This window comes from Eulemur rufifrons, chromosome 30 (genome assembly GCF_041146395.1).
Source record: "Eulemur rufifrons isolate Redbay chromosome 30, OSU_ERuf_1, whole genome shotgun sequence".
NCBI classification, from domain to species: domain Eukaryota; kingdom Metazoa; phylum Chordata; class Mammalia; order Primates; family Lemuridae; genus Eulemur; species Eulemur rufifrons.
Window position 1 is genome coordinate 137193129 of NC_091012.1, and position 25489 is coordinate 137218617.

The window sequence follows — 25489 nt, forward strand, 5'->3', positions numbered from 1 at the left end:
GTTACCTGCACTTGGAAGAGCAGCAGAAAGAGCAGTCCCAGAAAGAGCTGGACTGTGGCAGCAATTTGTTTAGTTTAAGCATTTTTTAGAGGTAGTTCACATACCATAAAATTCACCTTTTCAAAGTGTACAATTCACTGGTTTTTAGTATATTCACAAGATTGTACAACCATCATCATCGTCCAACTCCAGAACATTTTCATCCACCTAAAAGCAACCCCCTACCCATTAGCAGTCACTCCCCTCTCCCAGCCCCTGGTAACCACTAACCCGCTTTCTGTCTCTATGGATTTGCTTGTTCTGGACATTTCATAGAAATGGAATCATACAATAGGTGGCCTTTTACATCTGGCTTCTTCTTTCACATATAATAATGGTTTTAAGGTTTTTCCATGTTGCAGTATGGATCAGTGTTTCACTCCTTTTTCCTGCTGAATAAGACTCCACTGTGTGGCCATATCACATTTTGTTTATCCATTCATCAGCTGACAGCCATGTGGGCTGTTTCTACTTTGGGACTATTATGAGCAATGCTGTTATGAACATTTGTGTACAAGTTTTCGTATAGACATGTTTTCGTTTCTCTTGGGTAGATGCCTAGGAGTAGAGTTGCTAGGTCAGATGGCAACTGCATGTTTAACCTTCCAAGGAGCTGCCAGACTGAAATCCCTTTTCCCGAGTAAGCTTCTCGTTGAAGTAAACATCTATCCATAAAAATGCAAAAATCACAAGTGTATAGCTCCACAAATTTTTGCAAAGGGAACCCCCCCCCACATGATCAGCACTCAGATCAAGGGACAGAACGTGAGCAGCTCCCAGTCCCTGAGCCACCCCTAAGGGTGACCACTGCCCTGACCCTCACACCATACATTACTGTTGCCTGTTTCTCAACTTTAAATGAATGAAACCTTTTGTTTCCAGCTTCTTCTGTTCTACATTATGTTGGAAGATCTATCCATGTTGTTGAGTGTAATTACTGTTTCTCTGTTTGTTCATTTTCTTTGCCCTATAACAGGGGTCAGCAAACATTTTCTGTTAAGGGCCAGATAGCAAATCTTTGAAGTTTTGCGGGCCATGCGGTTTCTGTCAGGACTGCTCAACTCTGCCATTGTCATTGGAAAAAAGCCTGAGACCATGCACACATTAATGACTGGGGCTGTGTTTCAATAAAACTTTATTTATGGACACTGAAATCCGAATTTCATATCATCATCATATGTCACAAAAATTATTCTTCTTTTGGTTTTTTTCAACCATATAAAAATGTAAAGACCATTCTTAGCCCACGAGCCGTACGAAAGCAGGCAGTGAGCTGGATCTGGCCTGTGGGATGATATACTTTGCCAACTCCTGCTCTACAGTGTTTGACTGTGGGAATAAGCCCCAGTGCAGTTATCCACTCTACTGAGGATGGACGCTTAGGTAATTTCCCATTTGGAGCCATTATGCGGTGTGCGGCCATCACCATTTACACATGCCCATAAAACGCTGTGGTTAAAGACCTTCCACCTGTTCCCTGCCCTCTCTGCCCAGCAGTGGCCAGGTGCCACAGAAGCCACCTAGTTTTATGCCAGTATTCCTCTCCCAAATCAGACCATGTCATATTATTTGCCCAACTTGCTCTATTAGCTAATCCCCAGATGACTTGGACAGATGGAATGTAAAGTCATAATTCAGAGTAAAAGATTAAAAGTCTCCAATGAGCAAGGAAGGCCAGCCGCCCCAGGGGTAAGGACCAGCAGTGTCCTCGGCCAACGTGGGCACAGTGGAAACTGCTACTAAAATCTCCTCCGGGTCTCATGAGCCTTTCTGACAAGCTGTTCTTGCCACCTCCTTCCTGTCCCCTCATAGTAACTAACCTAACTGATAGTGAGGAGATAGCAAATGTTTCCACAGAAAGCCAGATGGGAAATATTTTCAGCTTTTCAGGCTATACAGTCTCCCTTGCAATTACTGAACCCTGCCATTATAGCGCAAAGCAGCCACAGCCAGTATGTAAATGAACGGGTGTAGCTATGTGCTGATAAAACTTTATTTATAAAAACAAGCTGGATTTGGCGTGCTGGCTGTGGTCTGCCAGCCCTTGCTTTACACCGCAAGCATTTATTGGACATCTGCTACCTGCCAGGCCTCTGTCCAAGGCACCAGAGCTACTGGAACATTTACAATTCTCACCTCCCAACAGAACCCTGCAAACAAATCATCGTGATTCACTAAGACAGTACAAACACAATAAGTAGCCACAGCTATTTAAGGGAAGGAATGAGATCCCAGAAACGCAACTAAAGGACCTTGCTAGCAACATTTCAACTTTAAAGCTTTGGAAAAATAAAAAGTAGTTCCTATTACACACATTCTCTCTCTCTCTCTCTCTTTCTCTCTCTCTCTGAGGTTTCTATGAGACTTTACAATCAGAAATGTTTCTCCAACTAATTAGCTATCATAATTCTTCAAGATTCCTGATGCCTTAGCTCAGGAATAAAAATACCATCAAGCCAGGTGTAGTGGTGCACACGTGTAGTCCCAGCTACTCAGGAGGCTGAGGCAGCAGGATCACTTGAGCCCAGGAGTTTGAGACTACAGTGAGCTACGATGATGCCACTGCACTCTAACCCAGGCAACAGAGAGAGATCCTATCTCAAAAAAAAAAAAAAAAAATCATACCATAGTGCTAACAAAGTGTTCAAGGTCATAATAGCCAGAGGTTACCATAGTGTTTACAGGACACCATACCATAATAGCCAGAGGTTACCAAGGTCATAATAGCCAGAGGTTACCATAGTGTTTACAGGACACCATACCATAATAGGCAGAGGTTACCAAGGTCATAATAGCCAGAGGTTACCATAGTGTTTACATGAAAAGCATGAGACACAACAGAAATATTAGAACCACACAGCCAGAGGAGACGACCCAAAGACATCAAGTTCAGAGATAGGCCTTGGTCAGGTGAGATCTAAAATTAAACACCCCAAAATTTCTTACAGATTTTCCAGAAGCTCCAATGACTAATCAGCCTTTATAAAGTTCCTTTTCTTACAACTTACATGGATTACAAGAGGTGCTGAGCTCAGGGGCTGGTGTCTGCTGGCTGCCAGCTCCCTGGTGCCGTCCAATCCTCTAAAGGCCTCTGGTCTCAGAGGGCGGTCCACTGCAGCACGTGGCCACCAGGGGCTGTACCCTAGAGTCCACTAGTTCAGCTCCTGCTGGTCCAGCAAGCACATGCCAGGAACGCCTCTGCCCTTCTTCATCTCACTCCAACCTGTAACTCCCAGGTCAACTCCTCCCTACCCTGCCCTGCCTCACTGCCATCCTGCCCTCAGTTTTTAGACTTTAGCCAGAGCTCTAGTGCCAATAGTGCTGAGGTGGAGAAATTCTGCCTTAATCCAAAATGTATCAAATGAGACTTTCAGGCATTTCTCTGTAAGGGATATATTTGGGGTGACCTTTGAACTATGTGGAACCACAGGTCGTTCTCCTCAAGGGTTTCCATAGTGGGAAAGCTCCATTTTAGAGCCGTAGCGCTCACCAGGGGTGACTGTGTCCCCCAGGGGATGCTTGACAATGCCTGGAGACATTCTTGGTTGCCACAGCTGAGCAGGGGGCTGCTACTGGCATCGAGTGGGTAGAGGCCAGAGATGTTGCTCATCCTGAATGCACAGGACAGCCCCACAGCAAAGAATGATCCAGCCTGGATGTCAACAGTGACAGGTTGAGACACCCTGAGAATAAATAAGCAAGGGCTGCAGAGGCCTTGCAAACAAATCATGGTTCCAGCCCCAAGCCCAGGTTCCCTGGGTTCCATCAAATGCTATGTCACCTAGAGCAGCGGTGACCAGCATTCCCTCATGTCAGTGTGACCCACACGTCAATGTGCGTCTGAATGCCGTAGGTACCTGGGTCAAGCCCAGGTGCTGACGCAGCAGGTGTAGGGAGGGCCTGCGACTCCCCATTTCTTACGAGCTCCCCCAGCCAGGCTGACACTGCCGGACTGACACCTACTGACACCACAGTCTGCAGGCCACACTTTGAATGGGGAGGAGGTAACAAAGAAAAGAGACAGGGCGAAGTCAGAAATCTGGGGAGACAGGTGGGAGCAGAGGACAGAGAAAGAGCCAGGAGATCGAGGAGATTAAGAAGTCACAGGCAGAGGCAGAGGCGTGGGAAGCTGAAGAAGGAGAGCTTCAGGGGGACGTGGTCAGCAGGGCCAGGCTGGAGCTTCTGGAAAGCCCACTGCTCAGGCCTGCCAGGCAGATGAAGCAGGGCTCTGGGGCAGAGCCCAGGCAGTGGCAACTTTTTTTTTAATTTCAGAATATTCTGGGGGCACAAACATTGTGGTTACATAATTTGCTTTTGTACAGTTTGAGTCAAACTTATAACTGTGCCCATCACCCAGACAGTGCTCACTGTACCCATTAGGTGTGAATTTCCCCATCCCCTCCACCCTCCTCTCACCTGCTTGATTTCCGTTGAGTTTTACTTCTATATGTGCACATGAGTGCTGATCCATTAGTTCTAATTTAGTATTGAGGACATGTGGTGTTTGTTTTTCCATTCTTGCAATACTTCACTTAGAAGAATGGTTTCCAGTTCCATCCAGGTTGTTACAAAAGATTATTAGTTCACCATTTTTTATGGCTGAGTAATACTCCATGGTATACATATACCACATTTTATTAATCCACTCATGGATTGATGGCCACTTGGGTTGTTTCCACATCTTTGCAATTGTGAATTGTGCTGCTATAAACATTTGACTGCAAGTGCCTTTTATAAAATGTCTTTTTGTCCTTTGGGTAAATTTCTAGTAGTGGGATTGCTGAATCAAATGGTAGGTCTACTTTTAGTTCTTTGAGGTATCCCCATACTACTTTCCATAGAAGCTGTACTAATTTGCAGTCCCACCAACAATGTATAAGTGTTCCTTTCTCTCTGCATCCACACCAGCATCTGTTGTTTTGGGACTTTTTGATAAAAGCCATTCTCACTGGAGTTAGGTGATATCTCATTGTGGTTTTGATTTGCATTTCCCGGATGATTAGAGACATTGAGCATTTTTTCATATGTTTGTTGGCCATTGGTCTATCTTCATTTGAAAAGGTTCTGTTCATGTCTTTTGCCCACTTTTTAATGGGGTTGTTCAATTTATTTATTTATTTATTGCTGATTTGCTTATTTGTAGATTCTGGTTATCAGCCCTTTATCAGATGTATAGCATGAAAAGATTTTCTCCCATTCTGTAGTTTTCACAATAGCAACAAAGAAAATAAAATACCTAGGAATATATATAACCAAGGAGGCGAAAGACCTCTACAGGGAGAACTATAAAACATTGAGGAAGGAAATCACAGAGGATGTAAACAAATGGGAAAACATATCATGCTCACGGATTGGCAGAATCAACATTGTTAAAATGTCTATGCTACCCAGAGTGATTACAGATTCAATGCAATCCCCATTAAAATACCAACGTAATTTTTCACAGATCTAGAAAAAATAATTCTACACCTCATATGGAACCAGAAAAGACCCGGTTATAGCCAAAGCAACCTTGAGCGAAAAGAACAAGCAGCAACTTTTAAAACTCCCCAGGTGCTGTCAATGTGCAGCCTCGGGTGAGAAGCTGACTCTGGCCTGGACAGGGCATGAATCCCTTGTGGGTCTCATTAAACTGCAGATCCTGATCCTGGAGGGCGGTGGTGGGGCCGGAGACTCTCCATTTCCAGGAGGGTCTGGGAAGACTGGTCTGCGGCTGGCAGTTAGCAGGGCATCGGAGACACCAAGAGAGGAAGCGGGAAGGCAGCCAGCCTTAAGGGGAAGAGGGCAGCCTTGCAGTTAGTTGCCTTTGAAGAATGTCAACTCGGTGCAAAGCCTGCATTACCATGTCATCATCAGACTGTCTAATTTCACTTCTTCCTGCTCCAAGCTCAACTCTTCCCCCCAGCCCTTCCCCAAGGGCAGCCAGGCCAGCTGGGCCCCTGCTCCCAGCTCTCCACTCAGTTCTCTGGCAGGCGGGTAACAGGAGCTTAAATCCAGGACGGATGCCCACTGCCTTTCCTCAGACCTGCGTCCCTGTGCACACAACGTGCCACACCTGAGGAAGACAATCCAATGCAAATTAAAAGCTATCTTCAAATTATACAACAGAGCACTGCTCTCTTAATTTGTTCATGTGGACAGAGGAAAAAACATTTTCTGCCATGACTGTTTGAGGCTATAGCAAACATTTTTTTATCTGCCTATTCATGCTGCTGAGAATTGAAAGATTCAAAGTAGAAATTTAAAATATAAAAAAAAGTACCAGGATTTTCTGCCCTGGAAATGCTCTCTCTCACACACACACAGACACATAACATGCACACATATACTTTCTGATCCCTCCGATGGCAGACACCAGAAGGAGGTGTCTATCTGTGGCTCTCTCAGCACCTCCAGGCCCAGCAATGTCCTATACCAGGCATTCCTGCCATACCCCAAAGAAGTTAGAGGGACACCTGGACCTTGGTCTCTTCACCCACAGTTGTAATACTGCCTCATGACCACATGCACGTGAACTGCCTTGTACACATGGCTTTGTTGTCCCCACCCAATTCCTAGAATAACTACTGTATCCTATGCTGCCAGTACCCCACTCATATCATTTAAAACCTTCCAGTAAGCTCCACCTAGTTTCCAATCATATCTCTGTGCCTGAGGCCATTGATATAGAACCCACAGAAGGTGGCTCTACTCACACAGCGTGCCTGAAATGCAATACTGGGAGTAGGTATTAACTGATGACTCTCAAGACCTAGTGTATACATTAACCCCAACTCGCTTGTCCCTTGAATGGGATAACTCCAAGGCATATGCTTTGGTATCTATGCAGAAAACACTTAACACAGCAGGCCTGAGACTGCTCTCCTTAGAAAGGCCTGCTTGCATCTGGGAACCTGGATTTCAGGAGGGTTGCCACCATTCCCAGAATCGATAAGAATGGTACACTGTGCCTAAACTGTTCATCCAAATAATGTGATTTGAGCTGAATGCCCACTTTCCTTCTGGAAGTCTGGAATTTTGATACGTGCTAGGCAGAAGGTGCCTATGTGACCAGCCCCTAAAAAAACCCTGGGTGCTGAGTCTCTAAGGAGCTTCCCTGCTGGACATTTCACATGTGTTGTCTCAATCATTGTGGGAGGAATTAAGTACATTCTGTGTCACTGCACTGGGAGAGCAGTCTCGGAAGCACGCGCCTGGTTTCCTTCAGACTTCACCTGGCGCCTTTTCCCTTTGCTGATTGGCTCCGTATCCTTGCACTATGATAATCACAGCCATGAACACGGCATGTGCTGAGCCCTGTGAGCCCTCCTAGGGAATCACTGGACCCAGAGGTGATCCTGGGGGCCTGTGACACAGCAAGTCCATTTTCTAGAGCTTCCCAAGTGTGGTGTTAAGCTCCAGTTGCCCACTGTGGGAGCTTCATTAATAACCCAGCCTCTAATGGCTGCCTTCCTTTCTTGGTGTCACCTCCCCATGCACTCCCAGGAGTCCCTGCACCTCCCAAATAAACTCTCTGCACGGACTGGAAACCTTGTCTCAGGTTCCACTTCTGAGAGAACCCAAACGAAGGCTGTGTCACATGGTATTTTATATTTCATCAACCAGTGTGAGTGATCTTTATGGCCTATACAAATATAGGCAAAATCTTTGTGACATAGGGCTAGGCAAAGAGTTACTAGGAATGATACCAAAAGCACAATCCATAAAAGAAAAAAATTGGTTAAGTTCTCCTAATGGGCAAAGTAAAAATGTCCCTCCATGTAAGAATTCAGAAAAACTCCCTGATATTATCGTTTAATGATTGCAATGGATGATCAGTCCCCCAGCAAAAGGAAGCAGGCTGTGTTGAGGCTTCTGGCAACTGAGAAACCAACCACCTGAGCACCAAAATGGCCTGTCATAGCCTCCCAACAGAACACTGACTGGTAGCTGCTTGTCGCTCGGACCAGTAGTTCTCAGCATTACCCAGGGGAGCTGGTGGAACACAGATAGATCGCCAGGCTCCACCCTCAGAGTTTCACATTCAGCATGTCTGGGGTGGAGCCGGGAATCCGCATTTCTACCAAGCTCCCAGGGAGGCTGCTGCTGCTGGGGGCTGCACTTTGAGAGCCATTGCCTAGTGTAACCTTTTGTTCCATTCCTAGTTCGCACTCTATTTCATTACTTGCATCCTGTCCATTGTGTTTTAATCATTAATATTTTTAATATCAATCTTATTTATAAACTGCATTTTGTTGCAATAATTATTTACAAACTTGCTTCCTCCCATATTTGACTGAGAGCTCCTTGAGGGCAGAGGCCTGTGTGACTCATCTCTATTTATTATCTGCACCTGCATAAAAGGAAGTGTTTGCTGAATGCTGCTACCAAAAAAGCTTAGCCAGCCACATATACCCACCTCTATTCTACAAAGAGTGTTAGTACTACTATGGCCATCTCTAGGTATAAAACTCTACCAAGCAGTCAGCTAAATGCTTTGGACGTCACTGCATAGACACACTCAAGAATCCATATAAGAAAGATGTTTTATCTGCACATATACACAGGACAAAAGACTAACAAACCAAACTGAAGTCATTGGACATGTAAAATGTGAGTGATTTTGCAACATGCACTGACATTCTTCAGTTTTATAATTTGTGGCAATGCATGTCTGAAGGGCATAACTTGCTTTTCCCCACTGTTTTTTTTTTTTTAACTTCTGAATTCATCTTGATTTTTCTCTTACTACTTTTTACCCATAAAAAAAGTTGGGCTGACAACCAGAGACAGGTATCCTCCTAAGTGCAGCAGGTGAGCATTATCTGGCTGATAACCAACCACATAGAATCGCTAGGGCCCCAGGGAGTGGATTTTGAACCCCCAACAGAGGCTAAGAGCACCACAATCTGGCAGTTCCTTGAGCAGCCCTGCAAGACAAACCCTTCTTTGCCATTCTTATCCAAGTGAAGGAGGTAAGAGCTCAGGAGGGAAGTTGGCTTAACAATCCTTTAAACTCTCAAGAAGTAAGAAGTTTCTCTAAAATAAATTTTGATAAGCTGACCAGAACATTCATTATAGGAACTCCTGTTCTACACAAAGATTTAAACTATTAGACTTTTTTTTTTTTTGAGACAGAGTCTCACTCTATTGCCCAGGCTAGAGTGCCATGGTGTCAGCCTAGCTCACAGCAACCTCAAACTCCTGGACTCAAGGGATCCTCCTGCCTCAGCCTCCCAAGTAGCTGGGACTACAGGTATGCGCCACCATGCCCGGTTAATTTTTTCTATATATATTTTTAGTTGTCTATATAATTTCTTTCTATTTTTAGTAGAGACGGGGGTCTCACTCTTGTTCAGGCTGGTCTCGAACTCCTAAGCTCAAACAATCCGCCTGCCTCGGCCTCCCAGAGTGCTAGGATTACCGGCGTGAGCCACCGCGCCCGGCCTAAACTATTAGATTTTAATCCCAGAGATATAAGAAGCTCAATGAACCCCAAGCACCAAAAAAAAAAAAAAATTAATTGAGGAAAACTACACCAAGACATATCATAATCTAATTATTTTGAAAAACTAATGAAAAAGAGGATATCTTAAAAGCAGTGAGAGAAAAAGACACGTTACATCCAGGGAAAGTTATTAGACTACAAACAACTATGAAGATGAACGAAGTACCACTCCATCCAGCTCACAAATCTATGTCAACTGAAAAAAAGGAGAGGGGACAAAGAAAGAAGCCGCAAAGGAATCCATGGCCCCATTACGATAAGTTTCAAACAAGCAAAACAAATCTGTGGAGTTATTCAGGACAGCAGTTACCCTTGGAAAGGGACATGAGGGTGGCTGGGAGCTGGTCATGTTCTGTTTCTGGACCTGGGCACTGGTTACCCAGGTGTGTGTACCTTGTGAAAATTCATCAAGCTGCACACTTACACTTTAATCCACTTTTCTGCACATATTATTTCAATTACAAATTTACTAAAGGCAATCCACATAGCCATCAGCTAGAATTAAATCACACTGCCTCACTTTACAAAAGTTAGGTTTTTCATTGGCATGCTGCAATACTCCTTTGAAGTGCCTGTGAAATACTTTCTCTCTTAAAATACACATTGCATCCCCTCTTATAAAAATGACCTCCCATTGAAATAATTCAGGTCAGAAGTCTGTAACCTGACAAAGCAAAGGCACTGGGGCTGGCACCCCCACACAGCGTCACAGGCTGAGGTATGTTTCACTGGCACTGTAGGAAAGAAAAGGGGGCTGCTCAGAGAGAAAATGTCACCCCACACTTGCAAATGCTGGGAGCTTGAAGCAATGGCCAGACTGACGCCATTGGTATTTTGGGGCTATTTTACTAAAGTCTCCAGGCTATGAAGACAGACACGCAGACACATATTTTCATGAAATATAGATAGTTACCCATTTATTTAAAAATCAATGTACCCAAACTCATCCTTGATATGCACTAACTTACAATCAATATACCTAAACCTTGCATGGAGCTCCTCTCCTCCCCAACCCAGGAGAGAGAGAGAAAGAAAGAGAGAGAGAGAACACAATGAACAAATATAGAACAATCAGATAAAAGTGGAGCTTCAGAAGGGGCCAAAGGAAGGCAGCCACGGCCACAGCCTAGGGAGCTGACCCTCCCCTCCCAGAAAACCCTGGACACTTACAGTTGTATTGGTTATCTAACTCAGCATAACAAATCACCCCAGAGCTTAGCAGCTTAAACCGATAAACATTTATTATCTTTCACAGTTTCTGTCGGTCAGGAATTTAGGAGCAGCTTGGTCGGGTGTGTGTGACTCAAGGTCTCCCAGGTTATGGTGAAGATGTCGGCCAGGGCACAGTCACCTGAGAGGTGACGGGGCCCAGATGATCCACTTCTAAGGTGGCTCCTCACAAGGCTAGCAAGGTGCTGCTGGCTGTTGGCAGAAGTCCTCGGTTCCATCCCACCTGGGCACCCCCACAGGACTGCTTGAGTATCTTCATGATATGGCAGTTGGCTTCCTCCAGAGAGGGTGATCCAAGGGAGCAGAGCAGAAGTAGGAGAGTCTCTAATGATCCAGCCTCAGAAGCCACCCACCATCGCTTCCACAGTGTCCTGTGTCCTATTGGTGACACAGGTCAGCCCTGAGTGGTTCAATATGGGAGAGGACCGTGCCTGGGAATGAACAGCTGGAGGCAGGACCGTGGAGGCCCATCTTGGGGACTGTTTCAACACCAGTCAAAACTTTTCATCTCCCTTTTCTTCCCTGCCTGAAACCCCAGCAATTTCAAATTCATCTGAGATCAGAGTCTTGCTTTTAAAAATGCAGACACCTTCAGGATGGCGAGGGGGCCATGATTCATTCGCCTCTTCCAGCTAATCCTCTGAACACCAGGCTGGGCTCCACAGAGGGGAGACGACGGGGAGGCATTGACAGTGACAGGAGCCCACTGGTGGCCAACCAGCAAGGGCTAAGGGTCACACGACCAGGGAGTTTCAAAGAAAAGGAAGCTCAGAGCAAAAGTACATGCAGAAAGAAACTGCCTGTTCCAAAATTTCGCCTCGAGCGGGCACAGACACTTCCTCCGCCCACTTCCTCCCTGGCCCCAGCACCCTCCTTCCTACAATCTGGCCAGCTGGGGCGTGACCATGGCGGGTTCCTACAGCCCCGGGGCCACACAGGTAACCCTCCCATTTAGAAACCCAGACAGTAGGAAACAGGATGAGGCCAACCACATGTGCCTGGGTGAGGCAATGAACTCAGAGTTCTCACACCCCCACCCCGGGGGCAGAGAGTGGGGCCAGGAGGGCCCAGTGTTGCTGGTGCCAAGGGCAAGGATTTAGAATTTCCCCAGAGCCTCCTTCCCATATTAATATAACAACAAGCTTGGACAGGGCTCGAGGTGTGCCAGGCACCATTCTAAGCACTTCACATATATTAAGTCGGTAGGGCTCCTGACACTCTAGGAATGAAGTACTGTCACCTGCAGGCCCATGTTACAGATGAGCAAACTGAGGCAGAGGAGAGGTTAAGTAGCACAGACAGTGAGGGGAGAGCTGGATCAAGCCCAGGCCCGAGGGCCTCCCTCCACACCAGCCAGGCAGGCCTCTGTCATCTCACGACCCGAAAGCTACTGGCTTCCACTGAGAAGGTGTTGGTGGCCGCCACGGTGCTCCTAAACTGTGCCAGAGAGCTTCATTAAAGGCACCTGGGCTACCCTCTGCCATCCCTGGCAGGGAAGGCTCACACACCCACTAAAAACGCTGCTGTATGAGTTTGCTAGGGCTGTCCTCACAAATGCCACAGACTAGGCAGCTCAGGTAACAGAAATATGTCATCTCATAGCTCTGGAGGCCAGAAGTCTGAGATCAAGGTGTCAGCAGGGCTGGTCCCTTCTGAGGACTCTGAGGGAAGGATCTTTTCCAGGCCTTTCTCTTCTCCCTACATCTCCTCACGTGGTCTTCCCTCTGCATCTGTCTGTGTTTAAATTTGGGTTAGGGCCCACCGAATGACCCCATTTCAACTTGGTTACCTCTGTAAAGACCCTATCTCCAAATAAGGTCACCTTCTGAAGTACTGGGGATTAGAACTTCAACATATGAATTTGGGGGGACACAATTCCATTCCTAGGAGCTGTAAAGACAGTGTTGCTGGGAAACACCACCCCGTGATCCTCAGTCTCCTGGGGCCTTCTCAGATTGGCCTGCCCTTGACCATTTGCTGACAGGTTTTTCTCCACAACAACCTATTCATATTTTCTGCTTACCTGAGGACACTCCCTCGGAGGATAAAAACGATTTAAGTAGACACCCATGACAAGCAACTTTGTGAAGGTGAAACGCAGGAAGCCATCACAGCCAGCTTTGATGTGTTCCCCCGGTGTCCTTAGACTGGCCGCGGCAAACAGAACAAGGCGCTGTGACCAGGTGAGGGCTGACATTTCAGTCAGTGCGCATGTCTGGGGGAAAGGGGTGCCGGCGCAAGGCATGACTCAGCTAGGAGGAAAAATAACCCGTCTGTCATTGTGGTGGTTGGAGCTCCTATCTGCTAACCGCAAAGCCCTTTTAACCCAACCAGCGCCTCCATGGGCTATAGTGGAGGGAAAAAAATAACTCTCACATTTAGCCAAAGAAACCAGAAGGGAAACAAAGAACCAGGGGGTAGGAAAACACAGTCAGGCCATCGAGAAGCCTCATGTAGCTGCTGGGCAAGCCCATGTGTGGGCAGCAGCGGCGGCCACAGAGATGAGCCAGGCCACAGTGCCCAGGGCAAGGAGGTGGCTTTCCCAGAAGGACACAGAATGAGGCACAGGGGTGGCTGTCATCAACTGCCACTGATGGGATGAGGGGGATACCATCCTCAAAGGAAGATACCCACCCTGCAGTCTCATCCCTGGTGTGGGTCACGCCCTGACCCCAGCCTTCCAGGACTCTCCTCAGAGGACTGCCTGTCCTAACATGTCACTCCCCAACACAAGAGCACCAGTGGCTTTCCATCACACTGAGAACAATCGGGGGTGTCCCCACAACTGCCAAGTTCCCGCATGGCCTTCCTCTCCCTCCCCTCTGAGCACCTTTCCTACCACGTGTTCTCTGGGCTGCTCTTCTTTGGACACACTGACCTCCCTGCTGTTCCTCAAATGCACCGGCCCTGCCCTGCCCTGCCTCAGGACCTTTGGACCAGCTGTTCCTTCAGGCCTGGCCACTCAGTCCCCTCGTGTTCATACACTGCTCTCTCGCTTCATTCAGGAACCTGCTCCAGGGCCAGCTGCTCAGAGGCCTTCTCAACTTCCCTATCTAACTGGCATTCAGTCTATCGTTGTCCATACTTTGTCTCCTACTATATTTCGCTCAATAGCACAACCCATTAAACAGTTATTTCTTCTTTCCTCAACTCAAATGATAGTTCCGTGAGGGCATGAACCTTGTCCATTTGGTTCCACCGTGCATCCCACTGCCTAGACTAGTAGGTCTCAACTGGGGGCAATTTTGTCTGCCAGGGGGAATTTGGCAATTCTGGAGACAGTTTTGGTTGTCACGACTAGGGGAGGGAGGGGGCTGCTCCTGGCATCTACTGGGCAGAGGCCAGGGATGCTGCTCAGCACCCTACAGTGCCCAGAACAGCCCCCATAACAAAGAATCATCCAGCCTCTAACTTCCATAGTGTCAAGGTTGAAAAACCCCGGCCTAGACACATAGCAGGGACCCAAGGAACATTTGCTGAATGAAGAAGTAATTAAGAGTGAATGAGGGCCGGGCGCGGTGGCTCACGCCTGTAATCCTAGCACTCTGGGAGGCCGAGGTGGGCGGATCGTTTGAGCTCAGGAGTTCGAGACCAGCCTGAGCAAGAGCGAGACCCCATCTCTACTAAAAATAGAAAGAAATTATATGGACAGCTAAAATATATATATAGAAAAAATTAGCCAGGCATGGTGGTGCATGCCTGTAGTCCCAGCTACTCGGGAGGCTGAGGCATGAGGATCACTTGAGCCCAGGAGTTTGAGGTTGCTGTGAGCTAGGCTGACGCCACGGCACTCACTCTAGCCTGGGCAACAGAGTGAGACTCTGTCTCAAAAAAAAAAAAAAGAGTGAATGAGTGAATGAATATTGAGGCTCATGTCTTACAGAAATGCCTTTGCAGTTCTCCCAATATTGATGATCTTTTCTCAAGATATTACTGTTTCACTTATTTTTTCATTCAACAAATATTTAATGAGTACCTACCATGTGTTATGTGCTGTGTTTACAGTACTGAATAAGGCAAATGCAGGTCCTGCCTTCCCAGAACCTAGGGTGGAAAAAAGAAGATTCTGTGCAGGTCATCAAGAGACCTCGGTTGTCCTGCAGCTCTGTCACTATCAGTCACATGACCTCGGGCAAGTCACTTGACTTCTCTGGACATCTCTTCCTCTATGCAAAATATAAAGGTGGCTTTGACTTTGAAGCTCACTTCCAACATATAAATTCTAGAGTTTTTCCATTCTTATAATACCATCATCATTGATGACAAAAGATTGGCTAATCCCCATGTCCATCAACAGGAGACTGGTTAAATAACTGACTGTCCTGTCTACACAATGGGATGTGCTGTGTGCAAAATGGTCTCCAAACATTCCTAGTAAGAGAAAGATGGCATACTGAGGGCTCCCCTTTTATCTCTAAAAGTGCTATTTGTGAGAAAATGGAATGAGTTACTGCTACATGAACAACATGGATGAATCTGGAAATCATGCTGAGCGAAAGAAGCCAGATATAAAACTGCACACATTGTGTGATTCCACATGTATGGAGTTTAAGAACACGCAAAAACTGTGCTGACAGAACTCAGAATAGGGGTTACCTCTTGTCAGAGAGTTTGGCTACAGTGGGGCACGATGAGACCCTCTGCGGGTACTGGTAATGCTGTCTATCTTGATCTGTCACCAATCAAATTAAGACCCATGCATTTTATTCTGTGTAAATTATATCTCAATAAAGACAAAAAAGAGGAAATTAATACATATAATTATATAGATGGGGTACATTTGCACAGATAATGGTATCGGTGGGTGCCTTTGGAAGGGGGATTAGAAGGCCAGGATGGGAAGGAGACCCATTCCTGGGTCTTTGTATAACCTTGAAATTTTCAGTATGTGTATGTATTCCTATTTCGATGAAAAACAAGTACAAGTCATTAAAAAATATACTTATCACAGTCTATAAAGAAAACCCACCCCTCCACACAGAAGGGAAAGTCTCTCTCCAGCCACCCACTGAAGATGTGGTTAAGCAAAGGTCTGATAACAAGACCCTCCCCAGGGCCAACAAGCCAGAGTTTGCTGAGGAGGTGGGAGAACTGTCCTGTCCCCACACAGCTGCCCCTACAGGTGTGGGAAAAGAGATGAGCCATGGCCATTAAGCCCCCTTGGCCTGGTGGGTCTGGCAGGCCTCATAGGCAGCAGGGAAGGCCAGGATCCCAGGTTAAAATACTCCCCTGGGCCTCACCCCCAGACCCACCCAATCAGAACCCCCACGTGCCCAAGAGTCTACATTTCTTTTCTTTTTAAAAAACTTTTTGTTAAGAACATTTTCAATCACACAGAATGTTATACAGAAGAATCCAGCAAGCACCAGCAATCAGATCCAATTGTCCACATTTGGCCGTATCTGCCTCACCCCTTTCCCTTTCTTCATTGAACTGAACCATTTAAAAGTGAACTTTCTCTCATTAGCGTACAGTGGAATTTTCCACAGGCTACAGGACACGTGATATCGCAACAGACTGAATGTAGAACAAGGTATGAGAGCTCATCTGTCTTCTGTTCAGCCATAGATTGAAGAGATGTCAAAAAAATGTTTACAAAAAAGAAAAGGAAAAAAGTAAACTATTGATACCATGACACCTTATCTCTACATACTTCAGCATGCATCTCCAAAAAATACCACTCTTCTATATAAACACGTGTATTAGCTATCTATTGCTGCATAACTACCCCAAACACAGCGGCAGGAAATATGTCTTATCTCCCTGTTTCTGTGTCAGATCCAGGAGTGGCTTATCTGGGCACCTCCACTCCAGGTCTCGCAGTGGGCTGCAACCACCTCCAGGCTCAGTGGGGGAGTGGGGTTAAAGGAGCTGCTTCTAAACTCACTCGCGCTGTTGATGGGTTCAAGGGCTGTTGGACCCAGGACCTCAGGTCCTCGCCACACCAGAGGGACCTTTTTCTAAGGCCGATCACGACACTGTAGCTGTCTCGTACTGTGTGCATGATCCAAGAGAAAACACACCCAAGGCAGAAGCCAGAGTCCCTTTATCCCCTCATCTCAGAAGTGCCATCTCATCACTGCTGCTGTATTGTAGCCATCAGAAGTGAACCACTAGGTCCAGCACAATTCAAAGGGAGAGAATTACACCAAGTTGTGGCTGCCAGGGGGTGGGGATTGCTGGGTCCATGTGAGGAGCTGCTGGCCACACCACAGATGCTCAAGTCTCATCAAAGCAACAGTAGTCTCCTCGTATCATCTCAAAATGTCTCCAAGTGTCCCTAAAATACCTACTACACATGTTTGTTCAGGCCAGGATCCAATCAGGGGCCACGGGTTATATTTGGCTATTCAGTCTCTCAAGCCTTGTTTGATGTAAAATACTGTACCTCCCTTTTTAAAATGTTCTTTCTTAATATTGACTTGTTGAAGAGACAAGGCCAGATGGCTCACAGAGAGCGCCAAGCCATGACAAGGCACACGGGAGTTTGAGGCCTGCTCTGGGATGGCCTGCGGGGGCCTGATGTCAGCTGCTTCCAGCTCTATCTCACTGAAAGCCAAGCCTCCCCCTGGGGGGCTTTCCTAAGCCCTCCCAGGACACCAATTTTTATGGGGCCAAGAAGGAGGAGAGGGTGAGAAGGACAGAGAAAGGGAGGCAGAAAGATTGCCGATGGCAAGGGAATGTGGGGAGGAGCACAAGGTCCCAGGCCTGCGGAACAAGGAAATGTTTTCTAGCCATTCTAAGCAGTCCCCCACATACACACACACCATAACATGTCCCACACCTTGCAACGCCACTGTCAGGACCGCTTCATGTCTCTCAGGAGTTTCCCAGCTTGCAGACCCTCTTACATCTATCTGGTCCTCCCAAAAAGCCAAGGAAGCAGGACCAACAAGCACAGTCGGCCCCATGTGACAGATCTGGCAACAGCTCAGAGAGGTGAAACGATGCAGCCACAGTCACCCTCCCAAGTGTCTCAGCCAGATCTTTAGATCCAAGTCCTGTACTGACGCTTAGAGCATGCGACCATCACTGCCCTGAGGGAGTGGCCCTGTCTCAGTCCTGCAGGCAGTTTGTGTTTGCCTCCTCCTAGCTTCAGGGCCACCGCCACCATCTTGCCCTCATCACATTCGGTGCCTGCACCAGGCGTCATCTAATTTCATCCTCACAACACCTCCGAATGGACACTGTTATTTCCACCCTTACAGATAAGTAAGTGGACTCTCAGCTCCAGGTCCATCCCAGGGCCAGAGATAACACATACAGTGACATTCTCCAGGTCTGCTGAGCACGAAGTCCCAGCAGGCTTCAGCACATGTTCATCCAGTGCCTTTTTTTTCCTCTTTCCCCTACACTCTCCTTTCTGCCAAGCCAGCCTCCCAGCTACACACAGCATACAAACAGCCCCCATCCTTGGTGATGTAAGCTATTTCTGGAAACCCATAGCATAAAAAGGCCTTCACATTGTATTTTCCAATATATACGACACTATGAAAGGGGATCAGATTTGTGATCAAGGGCTCGGTATCAAACAAATCACAGGAAAATTAATTTTAGGATGTTGGATCCAGAAAAACATTTAGAGGTCATCTAAATCAGTGGTTCTCAACCAGACACAATGGAGCCCTCAGGGGACATTTGGCAATGTCTGGCGACATTTTTGGTTGTTACAACTAGTAGGGGGAAGGGATTTGCTACTAGCATCCAGTGGGTGGAGGCCAGAGATGCTGATAAACATCCTACAATGCACAGGACAGCCCCCACAACAAAGAATTATCTGGTCCCAAATACCAATGGCTGAGGTTGAGAAACCCTGCCCTAAATCCCTTTGTTACATAGAGGTTGAGAAAGCTGAGACCCAAAGACACAAAGTGACTTGCCCAAGGTTACAGTCACAAAGCCAGAAGTGGAATCCAAGTCTCTGTTATATCCACCTCTATCATTTGCTTTGCTCTGTCTAGGTTTGTGCTGGGGGAGAAGAAAGGGTGGGGACCTTAATTCTTGTAACCATCTGAACCAAAGGAAGAAAACTGCCACAAAATAGGTTACCAAATTACTACAGCAACAACACATCAGGGTGTCCCAAACCCTGAAAGAATGGCCTTCTTCATTTATCGATGAAAATAGCATTGCTTTTCCAGTTCCCCAAAAGTTGCTGGAGGTAGGTCAAATTTATCATGATGTGAGTTAAAATACGGTTTACTGACTCTACGGCTTCCAGAGGGGGCAGGTTTTACAGGAAAGAATGCCACATTCTCCTCCTAAGGGTGCCCACACATGTCCTGGCTACAGTTTCCTTTTGACTCTGAGAAAGGAATATAAATGCAGGTTGGAAACTGGAAAATACCCCCCACTGTCATGCAAGAACTGAAAAGTCACCTGACCCCTCCTCCATCTGCCACGGAGTCACCAGGTCCCTTCATTCAGCAAGCTAATTATTCAGCAAGGGAATTAAAAAGAACGCTGGGAATTCTTAGGTTTTGATGTTATTTCCACTCCCAGCCCCTGCAAAAGATCATTTTGTTCTTAGAGATGTAGCTGTCTCTTACACTCAACATGTTATCTTTGGAGGCTGCAATTTATTTTATTTTATTGGATACTGTTATTTTTAAATCCACTTAAAACGCCTGCAAGAAAAAAAAAAAAAAGAATACATCTCTGACGTACGCCCTGTAAACGCTGGAACCTTGCAAAATAATGCAAACCGATTTAGGTTGCACATCTAGTTGTTAAATTGCTAACCAAGAAGTTTCCATTCCCCGGCACGCTTTTGCTTTGAAAGAAATGAGGCTAACTACTGAGGGCCAATCACTGTGATCAGTAAACATGTCATCATTTGAGAAGCACAATGACAGTGGGAAGACAGTCGATAGGTATCTCTTAAAAGCCTCTCTCTCTCCTTAGAATGCATTCAGTGCGGTCACTCTATTTTTCTTTCCCCTCCTGAGCAAGACGCCCTGCCTTCCTGTCTGGCCCCTGCCCGCTTTTTAGGGGTGGGCACGCCGAGCCCCAAGTCACGCGTGTGCCCGCATCAGGCCACCCCCTGCCTGGTGCATGCAGCAGCCCCAGCAGCAGCACAGCTGTGGGCGGCAGGCGCCGCCGCAGCCCGAGGCCTCGCTTTCGGTTCCCGGGGGGGGAGGGGGCCGCCAGGCTGCAGGCCCGCGGGCCGGGGGCGCCCAGGAGGGGTGCGGCCGCCGCGAGCCCCTTACCTGCAGTGCCGCATCGCGCCGCGCGACTGCCCACCTGGACAGCATCCTAAAGCATCCTTTCTTCAACGAGACGCCTGCGAGCGCCGTGACGTCACAGTGGGGCGGGCCCTACGCTGCTACGTGACGCCTCTAGGGCGAGGCAGGAGGTCGGCGCGGGGTCGAGGGAGAGACCCTGTAAGTCCCGGTAGGTGTGGGCGAGTGGCCGCAAATCCTCGCTCGGGAGGGCGTTATGCTCGACGTGTGCAGCTCGCCTGGTCTTCCCCGAAGAATCACAAGACACAAACAGCACACAGGAGAAATCCAAATTATTACAGGCTCCAAGCGCCTAATAGGATTTCGAAAGAACTAGTAATAAGGAGATTATAGTGAAAGGAAATATAATGTAGTGTTTTATTTTAAAACTAGTATTTATCAAATGCAGTGGTGAAATAAATCTATTTTGTGCAAATCAAAATGACACCTAAAATATAGTGTGCGTGGACATACTGTGCAGATGTTTCAATCATATATCAAATATTATATCAAATGCTTTAATTCAAAGCAATTCATTATGGAATAGTATACTAATTGCACTGATGAATCATGCTTTAATTACTCCCAATAGCTGCATTCCAATATTAATTTGTATTTGCCAAAGAAAAAAATGGTACCACCACATATATTTACTACTTACTTGAATATTTGATGATTTAAACTAAAGCACTATTGTGTTTTTCTATTGCTGCATAACACACCAAAAAAAGCACTATTGCGTGAGCCTGGTTGTAGTTGTGTCTGTGTTTGTTTTCTTAAACCTTCTGGCAAGGCATTTAATCTCTCAGACATGAAAGAGTTAATTTACAATAACTCATTATTTCACATTTTCTAATTTTTATCACATTCTGAAGAAGTGAGTCATTTTACTATCACAGAAAATATGCACAATGTCAACATTTCTCATTCACAAATGAAACAGCCTAGTCTAGAAAGCATTTAGAAAATTCCAACTGATCATTTCGTAAATTTGAAATAGCATATTTCAAACTTAAGCAGTGCACATATAAACTTTTCTTTGGCCAAACCACATAAACGTTTTTGAAATGTAAAAGGACAAAAGCAGAAATTGTTTTTATTTGTATTCCAGTTTCAAATAGATTAGTTTACTTTCACTGGAGTTAAAAATCACAATTTTAGCATTCCCTTTGCTCACACCCCTGAAAGAGACGTGAAATAGATTGTTTTACAGGCAGCTGGAGTTAAGTTTACTTGCTATTTATTCCTGCAGCTTTCCTATCCTATATTTAACCCTGGCCCTTACACCACCATTCCCTCCAGATTAACTAAATTTCTGTTCAGAAGGTTAATCTCTAATCTGGGGATAAATACAGCCCTTGCCTCTCACAACGATCTATTATTTTCAACAGCAGGTTTTAAAAATCAACAAAGTGGCAGTGTGGTTTTCTAGGTCACTCCTCTCGAGTTTGTTTTTCTGAGTGATAAGCAACTTACCTTCCGCTTTCAGATTCTGAGATACAAAGTTAAAATGCTACCGATATCCCCTCTTCCTTTGGGTTTAGGGTCTGATGGAGGCGGAAACTGACAAGCTCATTTTCCTGCCAGAGGCAAATGTCGATTTCAGCCTCAGGCACCCAGAGGGCCCCAGCTGGGAGTATCACGTGTTCCGCCCAGCCACTCAGCCGTGCCCAGCTGGCCGGGTCACCTCTTGGCTTCGGAGGCCCTAAGTGCCAATGTCGTTGGCCTTCTACCCTCAGTGCATTCGTGTCCAGAGTGAGCCCAGCGTGCCCGAGACAGAACGCTCCACCCTCAGAGGCTGGGCTGCTGGGTCCACTGTGACTGGAGTTCCCAGAATCTATGGGAGGTGGGGGCGAAGGGGGAGTATATAAAATGCCCTTGCGGTCTGAAGAGCACAGCCGCAGGTACAAACAGCCAGGCTCTGTGTTCCGGCTGGGCGGAACCAACTAAATACAGGCACCTTCCTCATCCTGGGGCAGCTTTTTGTTAATAGGTTAGTTCCACCTTCTCTTTTTCCAAGTGATTGCTCAACTGTAAAAAACGTTACAGCAAACAGGCAATTCAGAAAAGACCTAAAACTGGGCCATGCAATTTTCAACAGAATGAGATAACTCTCCCAACACCCTCCACCCTCCCCTGTCACATTGTCAATTTGGCAAAGATTTTAAAAAACAAACAAAAAACAAAACCCGATACCACCCATGAGAATGTAAATTGAGCAATCTTTCTGGTGGGCTGTTGAGCAATTCCTACAAATGCCTTACAAGTATGCATAATTTGACCAATTACTCTGGGCCCCAACAGCTGTTGTTGCTGCATTTGCTCCCGAAATTTTATATCCAGGAATTTTCCCTGGGGGGAGGGGCGGGAAGAAGGGTGTGCAAAGAACTGACTAGGGAAAGTTTGCTGCAGTGTTGTTCATGATCTCAAAGCACCACACCGGAAGCAAGTGACAGCTCCCAAAACAGAGGATGTGTTAAATTATAAGACATCTGTACAACGGAAGAATTAAAACTAATATGGTGGTAGGTACTTATGGACAAAATGAAAAATGAAAAAAGGAAGCTCCAAAAACGTTATGTGCTGAGTGACCCATTTTTTTGTATGTAGCTGTAACATACTTATATCTACACATATACTTTACTATACAAACACAGAAAATAATTAGGAAGTTAATTCACTAAGGTATCAAACCTGGTATTTCACTGATTAGTGGGATTAAGGGTGCTTTAAATTTTTCTTCTTTTTAGCTTAGCTACATTTTCTAATTTCTAACATGTATCACTTTTGTAGCAAGAAAAAAGTTACTGTTTTCTTAAAAGCACTATGGTAGACATGATCATGAAATAAACATTTTTGGCTAATTTTTAATGCAGATTTCATTACTTGAAGATTCTCAAATCTTAACCACAAAGCCCCAAGAGAACAATTCCTAGCTGCCTGAGCTTATTCCGCTCACACAACTCTTTAGGGAAGAAGATTCAGGAACCAGTGTAACGTTTAAAGTCTGCATGTCCGCTCTTAGTTTCTCTTCCGTGTAAACTCGCTTCCTATTCTGCCCTCTGCGGAGAGAGAAAGTCAGTCGTTCCCATCCTTCATGAAAAGATTCTTCAAATAGTTATAGAATAACCTTTGAGCTTTAATCTCTCTGTGCTGGCGCCTTCTAGTTTCTTCACAGTTTTCTTTTTTATCCCTTTGAATCTTTTACACTTTTTCTCTTGATTATCTGCCACTTTTCTACAAATGTCACACAAAGTATAGAATGGTGGTTCTTAATGGGAGGTAATGTTGCTCCCTTTTCCCCAGGGAACATTTTTGGCTGCCACACTGGGAAGGGGGCAGCTGCGTGCTTCTGACATCTGGTGGGTGGAGGCCAGGGCTGGTGTTCAACGTCCTATGGTGCACGTGACAGCCCCCACCTTCACTGCGACAATGAAAGATCCAGCCCAAAGTATCCATAGCGCCAAGGTTGAGAAACCCTGGTTTAGAATTACTTGTAAAGTATAATTTGATGCCCCAAATGTTCCATTTCCCAGCCATTTTTAAGAGTTTCCCATTGTATAATGTGCTGGAAGCTCTGTTTCCTTATGAATCCCTTAAATGTAGTGCCACTGGCATGTGGGAAGTGTAATTGCCCATTCGTGCATACACCATCTCTGAAAATCGACACAGGAAACTGCTAAAGGTGTTATCTCTGGGAAGGAGAACTGTGTGGCTGGGGCATAGAGGTGGGCGGGAAATTTTCATAGATTTGGAATGCATTACATACTTAAAAAGCAGACATTTTTCAAGCCCCGTTTATATATACATATTTGAGACTGGGACTTGCTCTGTCGCCCAGGCTGATCTTGAACTCTCAGCCTCAAGCAATCCTCCTGCCTCAGCCTCCCAAAGTGCTGGGATTACAAGCATGAGACACTGAGCCCAGCAAAGTCCCCTTACATTGATGCAGCAAATGCACTTTGTACGAAGTACGTTCATCTCCGGTATGTCATTTGATTCTCACGGCAGCTTGTTAACAGGAGTAGAGCAGGTCTAATGCTCCACTCCCATTTTGCACACAGGCTCAGAGACAGCACTGACACTCTGACACTTGAATTCCCTGGCTGAATCACCCTGCGGTCAAGCTGGGTCCCTGGCTTCTCCTCCAGGCACCTCTCTGATCATCCCCTCCAACCCTCTGCCCAGCCACAGCTCCCTGGGACCCTCCTCAGAGCACTCACCAGGTTAGACCCAAACCATTTGCTCACATTAACCTCTGAGTTCCTGGAGAAGAGAGGGGAGCTGGATTTACATGTCTGAAAGCCCAGCATGTAGTACTGTCTCCAGGGTACAATGTTTGTTACACCAGAACTAAAATAGTCCCAAATGTTCTCAACCAAAAATTAGCACCTTTAATCATATACCATCTGGAAACATTACATGACTGTATTACAATATTACAGTCTGTGCTATTTTGCCACACCTCTGCAAGCCTCTATTTTCCCTTCTGTAAAATGGAGAGAAGACAGTAATAGTGTCCAGTGTTTGGGGGTATTGTGAGGGCCCCCTCACCGTGGGTGCAAAATTTAAAGGGACACTAAAAAGTCAGTAATCAAGATAATATACTATTTATAAAAATAAAAATTAATGCAAAAATTTACAATGCACAAAATATCAAATTTTGTAAAGTCAGGGTGTTGTTTGACAGCCTTGCATTATTGTGCAAGGGGACGAGTCATTTCCAGTCAGCTGGGGCCTAGTGGCCAGTGTATCTCTCAAGGGTGGGTTTCTGTGGGCTGACAATGGCATGCAAATAAATTGGGCCACATGAGGCTTAAGTGAGAGATCTCAAAAGAGTAAGCAGTGCCTTATGGGAACGTGAGACACAAGGAAAAATGTGTGCCCCTAGACACGATTATAAAACTATCCTCTTACATTTTGAGCCAAGTGGGAAAAGTTCATAAAGACTCTACAATCAAAACACACACACACACACACACACACACACACACTACATATAGAGCTCTACGTGGCCCAATTTATTTGCAGCCTTGATTTGTAGCATTTGCTTATTCTCATGGCTTTGAACTGCCGTGTGGAGAGTTCCACAGGGATGCTCAGTAGCCATCACTATGTAGTGTCTCCACCATACGCGGACAACAGAAGGCAACTGCTTTAATGCACCTGGACAAGGAACAGCTTCTCTCACCCTGGACCTAGCCTTTGAGAGAAACTGTTCCTTGTCCAGCTGCTTTGGATTGGAAATATGATTTTTCTAAAATTGCACTGCTCTGACATGGTAGCTATCAACCACAGTTGCTATTGATGTTGAGATTAATTTAACTTAAATAAGGTTAAAATTCAGTCCCTCAGTCATACTAGCCACATGTCAAGTGCTTAAGAGCCACGTATGGCTAGTGGCTACAGTAATTTAGTGCAGATATAGAACAATTCCATCATCTCAGACAGTTGTGTTGGACAGTGCTGTAAAGCATTTCTTTTAAACTAATTCCGTTGCAATAAAACAATT

The 25489-nt window shown here is 45.9% G+C and overlaps 1 protein-coding gene across 4 annotated transcripts in view; it reads right to left on the reverse strand.

The window, feature by feature from the left end:
* The window catches only part of CLCN4 (chloride voltage-gated channel 4), a 100900-nt gene extending 79319 nt beyond the window's left edge, over nucleotides 1-21581 (reverse strand). The window contains exons 1-2 of one of the 4 annotated variants that reach the window (XM_069463899.1): nucleotides 21454-21581; nucleotides 19966-20221 (exon numbers count right to left, since the gene is read on the reverse strand). The gene's annotated coding sequence lies outside the window, so the exon portion shown is untranslated. Of the gene's footprint in view, nucleotides 1-2985; nucleotides 3010-3047; nucleotides 3106-19965; nucleotides 20222-21453 lie in introns of those variants that run through there. The other 3 variants (XM_069463900.1, XM_069463901.1, XM_069463902.1) reach the window with 3 other exon arrangements.
* Between the last annotated feature and the right edge of the window lie 3908 nt (nucleotides 21582-25489).